Source organism: Bubalus bubalis, chromosome 19 (genome assembly GCF_019923935.1).
Source record: "Bubalus bubalis isolate 160015118507 breed Murrah chromosome 19, NDDB_SH_1, whole genome shotgun sequence".
Taxonomy (NCBI): domain Eukaryota; kingdom Metazoa; phylum Chordata; class Mammalia; order Artiodactyla; family Bovidae; genus Bubalus; species Bubalus bubalis.
The window spans coordinates 23,146,169-23,160,033 of record NC_059175.1 but is presented as its reverse complement, the minus strand read 5'-3'; the positions used below and the strand labels follow the sequence as shown (position 1 = coordinate 23,160,033).

General features: G+C 40.4%; 1 protein-coding gene across 1 annotated transcript in view; it reads left to right on the top strand.

The window, feature by feature from the left end:
- Positions 1-3,902: 3,902 nt before the first annotated feature.
- Positions 3,903-13,865, top strand: part of IL31RA (interleukin 31 receptor A) — a 72,693-nt gene continuing 62,730 nt past the window's right edge. Inside the window, exon 1 of the mRNA XM_025270520.3 lies at positions 3,903-4,171. The gene's annotated coding sequence lies outside the window, so the exon portion shown is untranslated. The remainder of the gene's footprint in view (positions 4,172-13,865) is intronic.

Below are 13,865 nucleotides of genomic sequence, written 5' to 3'. Positions count from 1 at the left end.
TGAGATGAACAATACAGAGGGACTATCGCTTTTACATGGACATTTCTGGATGCACGTTTAGAAGCAGCACATTACACTAGTTGGCTGCAGTTCTCCTCTCCCTACAAATCAGTGTTTCTGCACCAGTTACGGACCCAGTGGTATTACAACAAGTTATACTAATCAGGGAACATGGCTCTCTGCAGACCTGGGGAAGATTTCCCTCCACAGTAATGAAACACCCTGGGATCTCTCCGTTTAGTAAGGAAAAAAAATTAATGTTATGCTCAGAAGCACTTGAGATTCTTACATCTACCTGCTTCTCAGTGTCACCTGGGAGACTCCTAAAAGAAAGCCTCCAGGCTTCAAGTGAAACCAGAAATCCCTGCAATCTTTTCTAGGAAACCGCAGCTGCAAGGCAGACCTGGTCATAACTGGGAAGCTATTGTCAACATACCGTCCCCCCTCAGACAGAAACTTTGAGACCCCTAAAAACTGTTCTCCCCTTTATGCTTACACAGCACAAATCTGTGAACTACCTGCACAGTAAAGTTACCAATTTTTTTCTTTTCTCTTTTTATCTACTATAAGATGACGGATGCTAACTAAACTTACTGCAGTAATCATTTTACAATACAGTATGAGCAAAACCATATGCTATATGCCCTCTGCTTACACAGTGGTATATATTAACTGCATCTCAGTAGAATTGGAAAAAAGTTACCAAGGAAGGGAGAATGAGGTGAGTGGTCTTTACCACAGTCAGTAGACTATGGGATGTGGAGTAGCAATTTAGAAAGGGAGTGGCAGCAGGATATTGCTCTTTCTATTATATAATCCTTCTACAGAATTTTATTTTCTAGTCATATGTGTATCTGTCACTTTGATATTTTTTAAAGAAAAATTTCAAATCTATACTCAGAAATAAGGAAAGTAAATGAACACTTGGATATTTATAGTTGGTTTGTTATGATGGTAGGATTATGTGTGACTTTCTCTTTACATTTGTTTCAGTAATGCTTTGGTGGTAAATTTGACAAATCAAGCATGACTCAAAAAAGTTGTAAGGCAGTCAGGCTATGACCAAGAAGCTCTTTGAGGAAATAAAAAAAGAAATGACCTATAAATTCTCTTTGTAAACAAAACTGGAAGAGACAAAACATACAGACAAAACAACTAACGATGCAAACACTTTCATTTAGCCTTTCCCAGAAGTGAGATAACAGTATTGTTAAATATATCCTATTTACTTTTTTGTTTGCAGGATCTTAGTTCCCCCAATGAAGGATCAAACCCAGGTCCTTGGCAGTGAAAGCACGGAATCCTAACCGCTGGATTCCTAGGGAATTTCTGTTGCTTATTCTTTTTAACTAAACTTCTCATTTTGACTTGTCTGTACTTTGTGTATTTGTCTAATAGTATCTAATAGTATTAATATCTAATACTGCTGCTGCTGCTGCTAAGTCGCTTCAGTCGTGTCTGACTCTGTGCGACCCCATAGACAGCAGCCCACCAGGCTCTCCCGTCCCTGGGATTCTCCAGGCAAGAACACTGGAGTGGGTTCCCATTTCCTTCTCCAATGCATGAAAGTGAAACGTGAAAGTGAAGTCACTCAGTCGTGTCCAACTCTTAGTGACCCCATGGACATAGCCCACCAGGTTCCTCCATCCATGATCCCATGCCAGGCAACAGTACGGAGAGGGGTGCCATTTCCTTCTTCAGTGCATGAAAGTGAAAAGTGAAAGTGAAGTCACTCAGTCGTGTCCGACTCTTAGCGACACCATGGACTGCAGCCTACCAGGCTCCTCCGTCCATGGGATTTTCCAGGCAAGAGTACTGGAGTGGGGTGCCATTGCCTTCTCCGAATATCTAATACTATCTAGTACTAATATCTAATACTATCTAATAGTATCTAATTAGATACTAATAGTATCTAATAGTATTCCTACATACCCCCATATATAAATAACTATATGCTGATAATCCATAGTTCGATTGTCTTTCTCTTTTTGGGAGAAGAAATATGTGCTTTTCATCATATTATTTTCTGTGTTCAAAGTTAGTGTCTGGAAGCTAGATCCCTAAAGATGTTAATGTTCTTAAATTTTATCATGAGTGGACCTTTAAATTCTAGAGTATTTGGTGTGCTTTGCAGATCATACTTTTCTGACTCTGGGAGTGTATTGTATTTCTTTGATAATTTTTCCTAGATTTTCTTTGTTCTTTATGGAACTCCTGTTGATATTAATCAGATGCTAGAACTACAAAATTAATCTCTAAGTCTTCTGTATTTCATGTTTTTTCATCTTTTTGCTTATGTTTTGGTAGAATATTGTCTTTAAATCTTTTTATTTTTTAGCAATTATATTTTATTTCCAATAGCTGTCTTATTTTCTTTTGTTTTTCCAAATGTTTCTTAGTAGTGAATTTTCTACTTCACTAATGCTTGTTTAATCCCTGGAATTTAACCTGAGAAATCATTTTTCTTTTTTTACATTAAGCATGTGTTTTCCTGCTGCTTGACATCAGAAATCTTTAGCCTTTATCAACTTTAAGTTGTTATGGTATATAGAATGCTGCTGCTGCTAAGTTGCTTCAGTCGTGTCCAACTCTGTGTGACCCCATAGACGGCAGCCCACCAGGCTCCCCCGTCCCTGGGATTCTCCAGGCAAGAACACTGGAGAGGGTTGCCATTTCCTTCTTCAGTGCATGAAAGTGAAAAGTGAAAAGTGAAAGTGAAGTCGCTCAGTCGTGTCCGACTCTTAGTGACCCCATGGGACTGCAGCCTACCAGGCTCCTCCGCCCATGGGATTTTCCAGGCAAGAGTACTGGTGTGGGTAGCCATTGCCTTCTCCGATATAGAATGCTGGCTTTAGTCAAATTCAGTAATCTGTTCGTTTTTGTGTCTTTCCTGCCAACCACTAGAGTCTAGTGACCTCTCCTCTATCTGTTCATTGAGGCCTTCTCTCAAGTGAGTGCCTAGTCACTTTTCTCAGTTGTGTCCAACTCTCTGCGTCTCCATGGACTGTGTATCCCGTCAGGCTCCTCTGTCCAGGTAATTTTCCAGGCAAGAATACTGGAGTGGGTTGCCATTTCCTATTCTGGGGATCTTCCCGACTGGAATTGAATCTGTGTCTCCCCAGTCTCCTGCATTGAGAGGTGGATTGTTAACCACTAGTGCCACCTGAAAAGGCATAGGTTAAGATGTGAATAATAAAGCTTAGATTTTCTTCCCTTGAATTCTTTGCATTTTAAAGCTTCGCAGAGTCAAAGGTTGTGGCCCAAACTAAAGAAGCTCAAAATGTAGAATGTCAGGCATCAGCTGTACAAATGAAGGTTTGGGAATAGTGGTGATGTTGGTAGAGAGTAAAGATGAAGAGTGGTCCTGATTTCATACTGGGTACATGACCCATCCAGCCCATCTGTCCATTAGGGTCTTGGATAGAGTAGTGATTGTTTTCTGATTTAATTTTTCATCATTGATAACACAGGGCAGCAGCATTGGACAGAAGTTCACCCCTTCTTTACACTTTACACCCCTGGCTTTACATTTTGTGCTGTTCCTATAATCTCTTTACTAGTCCCCTAACTGGGGAGAAGAGAGCATTTGATTTTGTTTTGTGTACTCTTTATTGATTTTAAACTATGTTTAAAATGGCCATGTTAAAAATTTCAGCCACATGCTAGTGTGCGTGATGCTGTGGTCAGCACTTACGTTCAGTGTCAGCTTTAGATTTCCCTGCCATGCCTCATGCAGAACCGGGAACCTAGTACCTCCTTAGGAAAAGCCCAGAGTGGACTTGTATTATGTCCCACGATGCTGGTGGTGAGGAAGAGTGCTCTTTTACTATCCGACCAGCAGAGAGCTCAGCCTCGGGGTCAGACAGATGTGAGCGATCAGACAGCTGTGTGTGGCTGTGGTCACCTTGAAGCTGCTGTTGCTGGGAAGCAGCTTCGCCTGCATCCCGGCTTGGTCCCCGAGGCAGCTCTGAGCTGGTGGTCCTTCCTTTCCCAAACCAGGGCAGTGCTTTGCTCTGCCCGCTGCCGGGAATGACAGCTACTGAGGGTGTGGGGGCGGCAGGAACCGTCCCCTGGGGCGGAGCCGGAGGTTGGCTTCCTGGGATCCCAGGGACTGGGATAAGCAGATAGGACGGCGTCCCTGCCGCTGACAACTTGCGCTGATCGCATCCAAGTGAGTGTGGGGCGTGCCTGCGTGGTGGGCTGGCGCTGCTGTACTCTTAGGGTTCTCCCTTTAGAATCGCGGTTCCTAATCACTTTAAATCACTTTGGTTTCCGACTCAAGTTTTTACTTGAAGTTTCAGGGGATTTATCTGTGCTGTGCTTAGGCGTGTGCTTAGATTTCTCTACCTATGTAAAATCCATCCATAGACACAGCAAAAAGGCCAGGGAACCAAAGATTAAATGACTCCTGCTTGAGAGACAGTTGGTGGTTCCCTGAGGAATTTCTTGTAAGGAGAGGACTTCGGGGGATCGGGGGGGCAATACGGTGAATGTGTGCTGGAACACTACGGATGCTTGAAATTGAAGTGAGCAAATGATTTGTCCTAGAGTTTGGGGTTTGGCAATTTAGGTTAATCCTTTAAGTGCTTCATTAATTGTTTTGCTATAATTTAGGAATTGCCAAATTGTCATAGTAGGGCATTGAAATCTACTTCTCTGGGGGATTTTGCATGTAAGAATTCCTTGGAAAAGGTTTAGGTTTTTTTTTCCCCTTTATCAGTGTTTTCTGGATTTGGAATCGTGTTTTTGTAGAATTCTTTTTCAGCATTCAGGAACAAAGCCCAATTTTTTCTTTCCTGTGTATATGAATTTATTATCCCGAAGTCTTGGCTATCTCTATTTAACCTGATTTTCTTCTTAGTTTTGGCAGAGGTTCACCATGTGAGGGATATATTCTCAACAGATACAAAAACAGTTTAAAATACTCAAAAACTTTTATGTATAGGAAGAGACACGCCTGTATAACAAGGTGGGCATGCTGCTTCATATTAAAGAACTAGTTGGAGTAGCCTTAACATTGGTCTTATTTGATGACTTGGGTGGTACCTAGCACTATCAGTGCTCTGGTTTATCCTTCAGTTTGCTTTTACATAAAAGAAAGACAATAGCTGGAGGTTTCTTCATCCAGTGTGCATCCAGTGAAGATGCTACAGTCAGTGCATGCAGTTACAGTAAAGTACTTTTAAAAGAGGCAGCCCCGTGTAAGAATGCAGAGTATCATAGCCATATGCTGGTGCCCTTATATTTTAATGTTCATTTTACTCTAATACAAAAAATCCCCTACATACAAAGAAATTCTATTCCAAGAGCACATTTATAAGTCTGATTTGCTTGTAAATCCAACAGAGTTAGCCTAGGTACCCAAGCAGAACAGTCGGCTACAGAGGACTGTACTGTATTGGTTTATAATACTTATCACACAAATAATACATTAAAAAAACAAAATTAAAACATTTTTAGTCTTACAGTGCAGTACCTTGAAGAGTATAGTAGTACAGTGCAGAAGCTAGCATACAGGATCTGGCACTGAGTGAACAGGCAAGAAGAGTTACTGACTGGAAGAGGGAAAGGAGATGGGAAATGAGAGACCTGAAGGATCGTCAGCAATAGGAAACAGAGGGCAAGCTGCAGTTTCACTCATGCCTAATGTTGATGGAACGCATGTTTGCATCCTTCAGAGTTAACAATTTGAAGGTTTATATTAGGGGACATACTGTATTGAATTAGCTGATATATCAATGATCAATAAAAAGTTGTTTCCTGAGAAGCAGGAATCACATTTGCAACTACAGTGTTTTAGTTGCTTACAAATATCACAGGGATATGAGTGACACTTGTTAATTGACCATTTATCATCTCACTATATCTTCATCTATTCATTGTTTCATCAGTTTTAGGATGTTCTGCCACTTGAGATTTTTCATTATAATCTACAGATGCTAATCAGCTAATGTAATTTGTGTTAGTTAAATGGCAGGTTCTGACAGTTTTATCTTACCATGTTTGTTCTTCAAGTGGATTATCTTACTGTGTTACCAGTTGTATGGGATGATTGAAAGTTTGATTTCAATAATTTATTTCAGTTCTATAGACAGAATTGTTACTGCTGTAGTGCCACAAATTAAAACCATCATTTGAAGTATAGAATGTTTTGGTGCCAAAATCAAGACAGTTCAGTTCAGTCACTCAGTTGTGTCTGACTCTTTGCAACCGCATGGACTGCAGCATGCCAGGCTTCCATGTCCATCACCACCGCCCAGAGCTTACTCAAACTCATGTCCGTTGAGTCAGTGATTTCATCCAACCATCTCACCCTCTGTCATCCCCTTCTCCTCCTGCCTTCTATCTTTCCCAGCATCAGAGTCTTTTCAAATGAGTCAGTTCTTTGAGTCAGGTGGCCAGAGTATTGGAGTTTCAGTTTCAGCATCAGTCCTTCCAATGAATCAGGACTGATTTCCTTTAGGATGGACTGGTTGGATCTCCTTGCAGTCCAAGGGACTCTCAAGAGTCTTCTCCAACACCACAGTTCAAAAGCATCAATTCTTCGGCACTCAGCTTTCTTTGTGGTCCAACTCGCACATCCATACATGACTACTGGAAAAACCATAGCTTTGACTAGGCAGACTTTTGTTGGCAAAATAATATCTCTGCTTTTTAATATGCTGTCTAGGTTGATCATAGCTTTTCTTCCAAGGAGCAACTGTCTTTTAATTTCATGGCTGCATTTGCCATCTGCAGTGATTTTGGAGCCCAAGAAAATAAAGTCTCTCACTGTTTCCATTGTTTCTCCATCTATTTGCCATGAAGTGATGGGACCAGATGCCATGATCTTAGTTTTCTGAATGTTGAGTTTTAAGCCAACTTTTCCACTCTCCTCTGTCACTTTCATCAAAAGGTTGTTTAGTTCTTCACTTTCTGACATAAGGGTGGTGTCATCTGCATATCTGAAGTTATTGATATTTCTCCTGGCAATGTTGACTTCACCATGTGCTTCATCCAGCCCAGCATTTCACATGATGTACTCTGCATATAAGTTAAATAAGCAGGGTGACAAACTACATCCTTAACATACTCCCTTCCTGATTTGGAACAAGTCTGTTGTTCCATGTCCAGTTCTAAATGTTGCTTCTTGACCTGCATACAGATTTCTCAGGAGGTAGGTCAGATAGTCTGGTATTCCCATCTCTTTCAGAATTTTCCAGTTTGTTGTGATCCACACAGTCAAAGGCTTTGGCATAGTCAATAAAGCAGAAGTAGTTGTTTTTCTGAAACTCTCTTGGTTTTTTGATAATCCAGTGGATGTTGAGAATTTGATCTCTGGTTCCTCTGCCTTTTCTAAATCCAGCTTGACCATCTGGAAGTTCACGGTTCACGTACTGTTGAAGCCTGCCTTGAAAAATCAGTACAATTTATCATAATACAGATACTATGGGTAAATTATGTAGCGAGAGTGATGCTACTGACATATTTAAGCTAAGTAACAACAGTCTTGTAGTTTTCTCATTTCTTTATGTATTGGATAGGAAAGTGAACCCTACTCAAGTCAGAAGACTAAGATTAACCTAAGTTTGAACCTGAGCTCAACATCTTATATTTGTGTGCTTTGGGACAAGTTAACTTTTTAATCATTTTATTAGAAATATGATTTACATATTTTAAAATGCACAAACCTTTAGTGTATGGCTTAAATTTTTATTTACATATACTTAAAACCATTGCATGAATCAAAATGGGTAACATTTCTGTTACCCTCTTGCCCCTTTGCATTCAACTCCTTTGCCCAGAGGTAACCACTATTATGATATTTATAACCATAAATTTATGTTTGTTCCTGAACTCTATATAAATGGAATCATAAGCTCTCTTTTTTGTTGGTTTTTTCAACATAGTATTCGTGAGATTTCTCCATGTTGTGTGTATCAGTTCTCTCTTATTGTGTGGTGTTCTGTCATATGAATATACTATAAATTGTTTTTCTAATTTGTTGATGGGCATTTGAGTTGTTCCCCATTTTTTACTATTGTAAATAAAGCTCCTAAGTATATTCTGTAAGTCTTTGGTGAACCAGCTCTCAGTTCTCACAGGTGTGTACCTAGGAGTGAAATTTCTGGATCATAGGGTAGGTATGCGTTTAGCTTTCTTAGTAACAGCAAGAGTTTTCCAAAGTAGTTGAATTATTATTATTATAGCTACCAGCATTGTAGGAAGATTGTTCCATTTGCTTCACATCCTCACCATTATTTGTTATTGCCAGATTAAAAATTTTTGCCATTTACTGTGGTTTTACGTTTACCTGATGGTTAGTGATGTTGAGCACCTTTTCATGTGACCGTTGGTCATTTGTTTTATTGTTTCTTCATCTGTTTACATGTCTACCCAATCACAGTCTTGGCAGCAATACACCTGGGAGTCATACAAGGGGGTGGAGAAGAGATGGAATCAAGGGTTGGGGTGTTATCTTACTGCTTCATGATGACACCAAGAGTTGTGAACTGGTATATTGTTAGCCTTTTGAGTCACTGATTTTATCTACTAGGATGACACTGGCTGCTTTTTAGAAACCCCCAGAACTTCAGTGACTTACCAAGATGGAGGTAGGTTTTTGCTCGCCTAACTGTCCAGGGAGGGTGCTCCTGCAAGGTAGGTATTTAGGACTCCAGGCTGCTTCTGTCATGTGCCTCTACTATCTTTGGTACATGGTTTCCACGGACTTGATGCTTCTTTTCATCAAGCCAGGAAAAGGGAAAGAGTGGGGCTCGGGGAGGGCAGAGGTGGACAAGAGGAAGATGTTTATGAATTAGGCAAAGAAATGGCATATAGATCTCTTTTCCTATTCCACTGTTGAGAACTTAGTCACATCTAACTGTAAGGAGGCTAGCAAGTGGCAGAGTGGGGCTTTGAACCCAGATATTCTGGCTCAAAAGTCTTGTTTGCTGAACCTCCAGTCTAGCCCATCTCCAGCTGCTGTGTGTATGTTCAGTTGCTCAGTTGTGTCTAACTCTGCGATCCCGTGGACTATAGCCCACCAGGTTCTTCTGTCCATGGAATTTTCCAGGCAAGAATACTGGAGTGGGGTGCTGTTTTCTACTTCAGGGGGTCTTCCTAACCCAGGGATCAAAACCACGTCTCTTGAGTCTCCTGCATTTGCAGGTGTATTCTTTACTGCTGCCTCGCTGGTACGGGAGAGACATATGTGATCAATATATCCCAAATATGATTTCAGTATATAATCAGTATAAAAATTAAGGTATTTTAAATTTTTGTACTGAATGTTTGAAATCCAGTATGTGTTTTTCTAATTGCTTCATATCTCAATTTGGAAGCTATTTTCATTGGAAATATTTACTGTTTAGATTTTATAAACTATGGTTTTTCCTGTGGTCATGTATGGATATGAGAGTTGGACTGTGAGGAAGGCTGAGTGCCGAAGAAATGATGCTTTTGAACTGTGGTGTTGGAGAAGACTCTTGAGAGTCCCTTGGACTGCAAGGAGATCCAGTCAGTCCATTCTGAAGGAGATCAGCCCTGGGATTTCTTTGGAAGGAATGATGCTAAAGCTGAAACTCCAGTACTTTGGCCACCTCATGCGAAGAGTTGACTCATTGGAAAAGACTCTGATGCTGGGAGGGATTGGGGGCAGGAGGAGAAGGGGACGACAGAGGATGAAATGGCTGGATGGCATCACTGACTCGATGGACGTGAGTCTCAGTGAACTCCGGGAGTTGGTGATGGACAGGGAGGCCTGGCGTGCTGCGATTCATGGGGTCGCAAAGAGTCAGACACGACTGAGAGACTGATCTGATCTGACTGAATATAGTAAATTATGATTTACATACCCAATATAGATTCACATACTCAAGTTGTTTCAGATATACTTAAGTTTCCCAATAGCCAAATCAAGTCTCAAGCTTTAGATTAAGTAAAATAAAATTAAAAATTCAATTTCTCAGTTGTACTAACTGTGTTTCAAGTACTCAGTAGCCACATGTGGTTAGTGGCTAAAACTCTTTTAGCAACAGTGCAATTCTAAAGTCTAGACTAAATGCAGACTGTAAGCTCTAGGAAGGCAGAGACTTCAGCCTGGCACTGAGAAAGTGCTAAAGAAATATTTGTGGTTTGAAAATAATGTCATCCTATTCTGAAGTTGGTAAGAGTTGAAAGTGAGGGTTTAAAAAATAATTTAATTGAATAGCTGGGAGGAAGCCAGACTTCCAAAGCCAAGTTTTGGCTCAAAAATTTAATTATTCTTAATAAGCATTTAGTGTATGCTTATTATATATAAATATAGCATTTATTTTTATTTATATATTCAGTATATAATACACATGTTTTTAAATATATATTTTATATATTATATAGAATATATTTTAATTATATATTATATATAAATATATATTCCCTTCTGGAGAAGGGAATGTCAATCCACTCCAGTATTCTTGCCTGGAGAATTCCATAGACAGAGAAGCCTGGTGGGCTACAGTCAGTGGGGTCTCAAAGAGTCAGACATGACTGAGTGACTAACATAAATAACAAAATTTATGTGAGTGACTAACAAAATAACAAAAAATAACAAAAAAATAACAAAATAACAAATAAACTAGCATTTATTTATATATAGCATTTATTATTATTAAATATAACATTTATACATGCAGTGATTTAGGCTATAATGGCTATACACTTGTGGAGGATGTCTTTTTCCACTCCACTGGCTGCAGCTCTGGTCAAATTGCATATTAATAGGCACATAGTGGATTAGCTAAACAACTATGGAGGAAAATGTTCAAAGTTGATTTTTCTGCAATTCATTGGTTTGAATTTGGGGAATAGAAACTAAAGGAAAATGAGGTGAAAACAATTAAGGTTCAAATTCTGAAAAATAATCATACATCCTATTTCATGTTGTTCTGCAGAGGAAACTATTTTGTTGTGTTACAGAGGCATACACATGTAATTTAACAACAACAACAAAAAATGTTTTTTGAAAAAAAAAACACATGAAAAAAGAACTATATTCTTTGAGAATGGGAGTTTTATATATTAACATCCATATGTTTTTCCCACTAATTACCCAGACTTTACTAGTTCAGTGCTCTACTCAAGTCACACTTCTTTTGCAAAATCTTCCTTGGTTACTGTACTTAATAGTGCTTCCTCCCATCCCGGAACTCATGGACTCAAATATTTTGTTATCCAAATATATATATACAGTGGTGTGAATTGTTTCTCATTTGACTCATGTCATGTCATGTCTAGCCATCTCAACTCAGTCATCTCAGTATTTAACAAGTAACAGTTGCTCAACATGTGCTTGAGTACACCCAAAAATCACAAATGGAAATCCTGACTGACAGACTTCTTAAGAACCTCTGACTGTTCTCATGCTTTGAGTTCAAATTGCTTTTCTGCGTTCTGCTTGACTTGAATAGTGAGAACAGTTCAGCTGAGCTGGAGAGAGCTAACTGCCAAGTGTTGGAGTACTGCATTAAACAGGTCAAAATGAAAGTGAGTCAAGTCTTGAACCACTTACGGCATTTGTATAGACAGGGGTCTGAACTAAAAGACTCCCTGTGTTCCACTTCTTCCTGTGGAATGGCCTCCTTGCTGAGGGTCAGATGGATCAGTACAGATGTTGGGGGTTTTCTCACTGTTTAGGGAGCCCTGAACAAAAGGCAACTGCAGACTTATGGACCCAGAGGCTGGGAAAATGAAGAAGGAAAGGCTAGGAGTGGGAAAGTACTGATCAGGGTCTAGAAAATTGTCTTCTAGTTTTTTCCCATAAGAAGACTTCCAAATAGAGGTGCCTGGGCCAGAAATGCAGATGTGTATAACAGCACTGCCATCCAGGGGGACCTGAATCCTTTTCTGCAACAACTTTCAGAGATGGTAATGCATTGTGTATTGATTTTGTATCAAATCTGATATGGGGAGGAAACCTTTGATGTGAAGCCCACCAAGGAAAGTCTTTGTAATTGCTTATGGTCAGGCCTAAAAAATTGGTGTTTTCTTGGCTGGGACATGGACTTCTTATATATGAAATCTGTTCTCAGGACCTCAAACTACCCTTATCTGTTCTAGGGTGGACATTTCCCAACATTTTAATATCTTTGAAATCAGGATGTATTTTATAATTGATGTCATCCAGATAACAGTTGTAATCTAATTGATGCTTTGGAATAAAAATCCAAAAAGTACCAGCATACTCAGCCCTAAAAAGGAATGAATTTGAGTCAGTTGTAGTGAAGTGGGTGAAATTAGAGTGAAGTCAGAAAGAGAAAAACAAATGTCATTTATTAGTTCATGGAATCTAGAAAAAAGGCACAGAAGAACCTATTTGCAGGTAAGGAATGGAGCACAGAGCTAGAGAATGGACTGTGGCCATGGGGAAGGTAAGGGTGGGATGAATTGAGAAAGTAGTGTTGACATATATACACTATCAAATAGTGAGAAGTTACTGGATAGCACAGAAAGCCCAGCCTGGCACTCTGTGATGACCTAGAGGAGTGAGATGGGGGAAGGGAGGGAAATATATATGTGTGTGTATGGTTTGTGTATGTGGTTTAGTCACTAAGTTGTTCCTGACTTGTGTGATCCCATGGACTGTAGGCTCCTCTGTCAATGGGATTTTTCAGTCAAGAATACTGGAGTGGGTTGCCATTTCCTTCTCCAGGGGATCTTCCCAACCTAGGGATCGAACCCGAGTTTCCTGTGTTGCAGGTGGTCTCCTGCATTGCAGGCAGATTCTTTATCGACTGAGCCACCAGGGAAGCCCATGTATTTGTGTGTGTGTGTGTGTGTGTGTGTGTGTGTGTGTGTGTGTGTGTGTGTGTATCAGTTCAGTTCAGTCGCTCAGTCGTGTCCGACTCTTTGTGACCCCGTGAATCGCAGCACGCCAGGCCTCCCTGTCCATCACCAACTCCCGGAGTTCACCCAGACTCACGTCTATCGAGTCAGTGATGCCATCCAGCCATCTCATCCTCTGTCGTCCCCTTCTCCTCCTGCCCCCAAACCCTCCCAGCATTAGAGTCTTTTCCAATGAGTCAACTCTTCGCATAAGGTGGCCAAAGTACTGGAGTTTCAGCTTTAGCATCATTCCTTCCAAAGAAATCCCAGGGCTGATCTCCTTCAGAATGACCTTTTCACATCATTGTTTGGCAGAAACCAGCACAACATTGTAGAGCAATTTTCTTCCAATTAAAAAATGAAAGTACTAGCAGATGGAGAGCAAGAAAGCCAAGTAGGAGAATGTGGAGCTCACCTCCCCTGATGAACACATAAAAATACATCTACAGGTGAAGCAATTCTCACAGAAAAACTGGAGACTGGCAGACATATAACCAAGGCTGTTAGATCCACATTGAGTTGCATAGGAAGGGAAGAGAAGTGGTCAGGTCAGGACCTTTGCCCCTGGGAGAAAGCACAAAAGAGGAGCAGGATTCTGTGGGCTTGGGGAGCCTCCCTGATGAGGAAACAGTTTGAACCATACATTGGGTGTCTCAATCCCGGGGTCTGACACTGAAAAGACAAGTCCCTTTAGTTGGTGTGAAAATCAGTGAAACTAACAACTGTTAGAAACCTAGGCTTCATTCATGAAGAACATGCACATGCTTGCTTACTCCTGAAACAAAGCAGAGGATGCAGATTGAGGCTGCCTGGAACTTAGTCTGGTTTCCCTCAACCACCCCAGTGCATGCCTCAGTCCATGCCAAGCACCCAAGCACCAAAGAATCCAGAGCATTAGTAATAAGAATGCTGACTGAACTAAGGAAAAGAATAGATGAACACAATTTTAATAAGGAACTAGAAAATGAATAAAAGAACCAGTCAGAACTAAAGAATACAGTAGCAAATGAAAAACACACTTG